The 6445-nt window shown below is 33.9% G+C and overlaps 1 protein-coding gene and 1 long non-coding RNA gene across 2 annotated transcripts in view; both read right to left on the bottom strand.

The window, feature by feature from the left end:
• The window catches only part of LOC117121482, an 11213-nt gene extending 7908 nt beyond the window's left edge, over positions 1–3305 (bottom strand). The window contains exon 1 of the long non-coding RNA XR_004447572.1: positions 2510–3305. This is a non-coding gene — a long non-coding RNA (uncharacterized LOC117121482). The remainder of the gene's footprint in view (positions 1–2509) is intronic.
• The window catches only part of LOC117121481 (gamma-tubulin complex component 6-like), a 46869-nt gene that overhangs the window by 31689 nt on the left and 8735 nt on the right, over positions 1–6445 (bottom strand). The window lies entirely within an intron of this gene.

Here is a 6445-nt window from a genome sequence, read left to right as displayed (position 1 = left end):
AGATGAGTATAAGAGACAGGTCTTATTGTTTTTACATCTTAAACTCTGTTGTCTATAATTTCGCCTTAACGTCGTTTAAGTTTCCCCTTAGTGACACTACTTTCGCCTTAAGGTACTGTTTTCAACCCTCTTCATTGTTTTGGCTTCCCTTTATGGATAGATCTAAGCTGTATAAATTTACGTATTACTTGTCACTTGTTTTGTTAGTTGTCCTCTGTCTTGAGGGCATTAGACCGTCATTGACAGTTATCAGTTGACATATACACTGCTTTTTACAAAGAGAGACCAGCAACTTCTCTGCAGTATTGCTTTATATATATTTCTTTTGTATTTTCAGTATAATAAGGCATACTTATTAATTTATTATTATTATTTTCAAATTTCAAATTATATATTTTGTATTTTTTAAATTATCTAAATTAACCCAAGGCAGGACTCTTGCAGTTACTCTCCTGGATCCTGGAGCTCATTATGGGCAGAGTCACTCACTTACCTGATCGGATCATATTGGATATAATGCACAGCTTATTCAATGATTGCACAGAGGTGGCGAAAGTGGGGGGGGGGGGCGCTGCCAGGGTGCATTATTTCTTTTTCCCATACAGTTGCGGCAGAAAAATTATAGAGGGTGCTATATAAGGTCAGTTAGGAGAACTGATATGCATGAATATGCATAGAGTCCCACCTTTGCGAAACAGAGTCAGTGGTGCATCGAGTTTTATGCGTGGATGAATGCTATGGAGTCACTAGCCCAAAATTTTGTCAAATAAGCCTTGGTAGTCAAGACAGTGTAAAAATTGTAGTTCTACATTAGACACATTCTATATACGTATAAAAATAAAAAAAGAGTAAAGGCTAATATTGAATCTGGCACTGTATTTGAAAAGGCCTTGGCCTATGCCTACAGTAAGGCTTATACAGTATGACGTGTGTGTTGTAGCAATTTTCTAGTAGTACTGATTCTGAAGGATGTTTAAAAATGCTCAGAAATAAATAACTAATACTTCAGAATCAGTTAACTTACAATTTTACAATTAAAATTTTTTTTATGAGAAAATATAAAGCTATTCAATATTCAATTGGGTAGACCATGAAGGAAATAGACACAACCTATATGTCATGTGAATAAAATATTGAAAATTAGTGTTTATAATATACCTGCTTGCTATATAATCTATGCCTTTATTAATATTGAATATGAACAAAATGTTTGTATAGAAGTCAACAAAAAAAAATACATAGAATTGTACCTGTGTGTCCGAGCATTTCTAAACATTCTTTAGAATCAGTACAGTAGCACTGTAGTAGTTAATTATTGCTATACTTTACACTACTCAAACAATCGACCAGAAATTCAGCGCTGCCCTTTTACAATTTCAAAGACCACATTGTATGTTAATTAATTACAGTTGAAGACATAATTAATGTCGAAATATTGAATCCCGACACGATGTCGTGCATTTCGATACTTTAAGTATGTATTATACTATCTTGTAATTACAGTAATAGTCAATTACGGTAGTTCACTCTGTATCAACTGTATACACTTTCCTCTTGACCGACTACCAAGGGATTTTGGCCTACACTAACCATGGATGGATTAGTTTAGTTTTTAAACTAAGCCCTCCATGCCCTAACTACACCGTAGCTTTCATATTCCACAAGCAGTAAACACCACACCACTTTCGCGACTGGCGATTAGTGTCAAGCATACATGCATTATTCATGTTATTAGTTCACCTAAATGTGCCCTATATAATTTCTACCTGAACTGTATGGGGAAAAAAGATAATGCGGCCAGGGCTCCCTTCAAGAAGAAAAACACAATTTGCCAGAAAGAAAAAAATGAATATGTACTTTGCACATATTAGTAAACTCTAAAATTGAAACCAATAAATTGTAAAATTTTTTGGGGGCTTCACCCCCTGGACCTCTTTCGGAACATTTTAAGAAACACTCAACCACTCCTATTTTGCTCTTGACAGCAAAATCTTACAGCTTGTTGGGAAAAAGAATCTAAGGGCCATGTCCACCTTATGCTTTGGGGACCTCAGACATCCTGTCAGGCAAATCTTGGAGCAACCCCCGTGAATACCCCTAAAAAAAAGAGAGCAGTAACAACTTTTAAACTAAATATAAATCATCAAAGGTAACTTTTTAGGAAAAAAATTTGTTAGCAGCAACACTAAACAATGTACCATCATGCCATTTATTTCAAGTTTCATGCTTGGCTACACACTATCAAGGCTAGAAAGCCAATGGCCAGGTGGTACAGACTATGGGAAAATGTCCTGTTAAGGGGCGGACTTAGAGGGGGCCATGACCAGTGGTTTGATTATATATACAGTAGCATACATTTATATCTAACTGACTATAAAGCAATTATTGTCAAGTTATTTCAGACCCTATACGAAATAGGAGATAGAAGCCATTATTTTCTATAGGGTCATCAGACTATAATTGCATGACATTATTATTTATCCAGTTCAAATGATAATAATTATATTACCTATTATTTAAATTTCACAGGATATCAATTAAAGATGGCTACCAGTAAGTTGAATCAGTTTCTGGAACATGTTGATGAGAAGGTCTTAGAGTGTACCATCTGCTTTAAGAGACTTCAAAATCCAAAATCCCTCAACTGCCTCCATAGTTTCTGTTTGGCATGCCTGGAAGATTGGGTTAAGGAGAAGGGTCAGCTGACTTGCCCAACTTGCTCAAAATCATATCCAATTCCAAAAAGAGGGCTTGAGAAGCTTCCACCAAATACCTTTCTAAATAACTTATTAGAAACTATCGAACTATTTTCAGAGAGTGGTCACATGAAATGTAGTGTTTGTGAAAAGAAAAGACAAGTAAAATACTACTGCCAGGATTGCAGACAGTACTTGTGCTCTACTTGTAGTGATCAACATAAGAAGTTTAAAGCCATGGCGAATCACAAGTTACATTTAATGGAGGATGTGCAATCAATGAGCCCCTCTCAGATGACTTTGTTACATCCACCTCTGTGTTCACATCACAGTAAACCTTTGGAGTTCTACTGCACAGGTTGTAAAACTCCAATCTGTGTGAACTGTACAATTATGGACCACAAGGAATGGGAAGGAAAACACAAACCTATCAACATTTCAGACGCATTCCAAACATTTAAAAAAACTTCATCCACCTTGGAAAAATTTGCCCAACAATTCATAAACAAATTAGAAGGTGGTCTCAAAGCTGTTATTCTCAATGCTACAAAATTACAACAAAATAAAGACACATGTTTAATAGATATAGACAATCATGCAGAAGAAATATTCAAAAAAAAGAGAATAGAGACAAAATGAAAAATGAAGTAGAGACAATCTACAAAAGGAAAAAGAAGGTAAATGATGTACAAATGGATGAATTTAAAGCAATATTATCCGATATAAAAACAAAACTGTCTTTTCTTAATCAATTATTGAAGAGTGATGAAGGCACTGCAATGCAGTCAAGTGAAACAGTAGTTACAGCACTCAGGGAAAAAATCAATGAATTACCAAAAACAGAGCCAGATGATAATGGAGAAATTTACTACTTCATAAACAAACAGCAAATGACTTCATTGAGACAATGTGCTATAGGGACTGTAAAAGATTTTAGTGCAGCAGACTGTTTAACATTAGAAGGAGAGGAATCTGTGATCACAGATCAGACAATTATTATCAAAATAATCAAAACAGATGAACATGAAATAAATGCAAATCAACTGAAGGCAACATGGACACAGCCTACAGGGGAAACCAAAATCTCTCAAATTCAGGAAGATGACAATGGAGATTATTTTGTAACAGGAAAATGCACAAGTCCAGGAGTTTCTAAACTAGATGTGAGTGCTGATGATGAACCAGTTCACCAATCACCACTGACAATCAAAGTAGAAGAGGGAAGATTAGTAAATACTATTCAAATAAATGCAACAAGTATTAGAGATGTAGTTAAGTGTGAAGATGACTCCTTACTGGTTTCATGTCTGACAAATGAAATGCTCAAGTACAAGCAATCAGGAGAATATATTGGTAAGGTTACACTACCACAAGGTGTGCAAGTTTACAGAATGTACAAAATGAAGAATGGTAACATAGCATTCAGTGATTACAATGGTAAACCTATCAGAATATGCAATATGAATGGTCAGCTGATTAAAACAATTAGTGAGGGAGCAAAGAATACACCACGGAGCATTCATGTGGATGAGACATCAAATGTTTTGTATGCAGCAGTTGATTGGTTCAGTAGCTGTGTGTACATGTTTGACATGAATAATGGCAAGACCATCAAAACAATAGGGTCAGAAGGTACAAAAGAAGGTCAAATGAGATATGTCATTGATGTTACTCTTACTAACCAAGGACACCTTCTTGTATTGGCGTACATAAACAGTAGATTACAATTATTTAATAATGAGGGAAGGTTCATAAAAGTCCTTGTTGAAGAAGGTGATGAGGATGGTAAAGTAAATTATCCAAAAGCAGTAGTAGTTGATGAGGATGACAACATCATTATATCAAGTCAACACAAACTACAGCTATTCAGTAGTGATGGAACTTTCATAAAAAGAATTGATAAACCAGAAGATGGAATCAACAATCCAGAGGGATTATCCATCATTTCATATCATCCAAGGAGACTTGCAGTAGCAAATACTGGTGACAAAACAGTCAAAATATTCAATTATTGAATATTGACAGTCCATTTGCTTCACTTGTGTGTTTTCAACAATTCAAATTTATAAGTGTAGGAATATCTACATATCCATTATTTCATATCATCCACATAGAGTTAAGTTATGAATCTTAAACTTAATAATTAATTATTGAATACAATAATATCGAAATATAAAGTTGGCATAATGTTTATAAACTTGTTAAAATATTTCATTATTGAATATGATATACATAGAGCTGAAGTTGTGGGTTTTTTTTTTAAACTGTTAAAATATTAATTATTCTACATAAATGATATCTTTAGAGTTGAAGTAATTAAACTGAAGACATTAATACTGTAATCTGCCAACCTCAACTGTTTATAGTGTAGTTCTTATCAAATTTGAATCACACACTATTGATCTTATGATTTTATATTTTTGTAGTGTAAGTTTTTAATCATATAATGCATATACATGTTACTTTCTTGCATATTGATGTTAAAAATGTTACTTTTCAATCTATTAGGGCTTTTTTGTACAGCCTATCCAGGGGCGTACGGTGAAAAATCTAAGGGGGGGGAGGTCGAAACGAAAGCGCAGGGGGAAAGCTGAACTCGGAGCAATTTAGTGAAGCTTTCAGAATTCGCGGGGTGCGTTATTTGTGAGTGAAGCGAGCATATTTAAAGGGCACTTTCTTTAGAAGTGGGGGTCGACCGCACCCATCAACCCCCCCATGGTACGCCCCTGCTATCAACTTGTATTTCTTTGATTTTCATAAATTTTGATATTTGCAAGTTTGTTTATTCTTACTTTAGTACCTGTATATTTTTTCTGGTTTTTCTGTATAAAAAAAACCTAACAAGCACACAACAGAGTGTATATTATAAATACACCTATGGGCATTCATCCATTAAATGAATAAGATGATTATTTTGGTATATATTAAATTTTTCTTATAAACTTGAATCTGCGTAAATAATATGATTCAAAGTAGTGGGACAGGGATATATTTAAAACGAGCTTTGTAAGCATTTTATTATTTCATCATCATAAAAAGGAATATACTGTATATGATTTAGGTAGTTAAGTTTGGCTTTTTTTTTGCATTCATCATGAATTTTAATCTGTATACAACCTAATAAATTTATAGATTTTCATGTACACTTTGACAATAAATTATCTGAATCTGATATGTATGTACAGTATAATTGTTATTACTATATATGATTAACAGTGTAAAAGGTTTCTTAACCCATTATAGGGGGCAGAAATTTGTATGTCGTCACTCATTACATAATGATAGCGTGGGTCAGTAGCGTCTAAAAAATTAGCGCGAATCAGTGGCCTCCTGAATGTGATCGGGATCAGACGTGTGTTTGACCACTCACTTATTATGTGATTCAAGTACATTTATGGTATGTTTTATTTTACCTTTTATATTTATAGTGTTATAAGATTAGTTACTTAGTGTATTAATTACTGCCTTTAATGCATTGAAAGTCTCTTGTTATATAAATACAGCCTAAGTAAGGTGAAGTTTAACAAGGATACAACTGCCTTGTATATTCCTTTGTTCTAACTGCTTGTTCTTGATCCTTTGGTGTAAACAAGTTACAGTATTAGGTATTTAAATTTACTATGCTAAAGTATTAGTTGTAGTGGTAAGTTGGTAACAACTGCCCAATTTAACCTAAGTTATGACATATAGCATGAGTAAGATTGATTTATGCAGTTTAATGTTATTTGAGTTATATGTATTGTACGGCA

This window comes from Anneissia japonica, unplaced genomic scaffold, assembly GCF_011630105.1.
Source record: "Anneissia japonica isolate Jap-2015-1 unplaced genomic scaffold, ASM1163010v1 scaffold1699_len65488_cov165, whole genome shotgun sequence".
Classification (NCBI taxonomy): Eukaryota; Metazoa; Echinodermata; class Crinoidea; order Comatulida; family Comatulidae; genus Anneissia; species Anneissia japonica.
The sequence above is the reverse complement of the archived record's forward strand: the minus strand, read 5'-3'. Positions and strand labels throughout refer to the sequence as shown.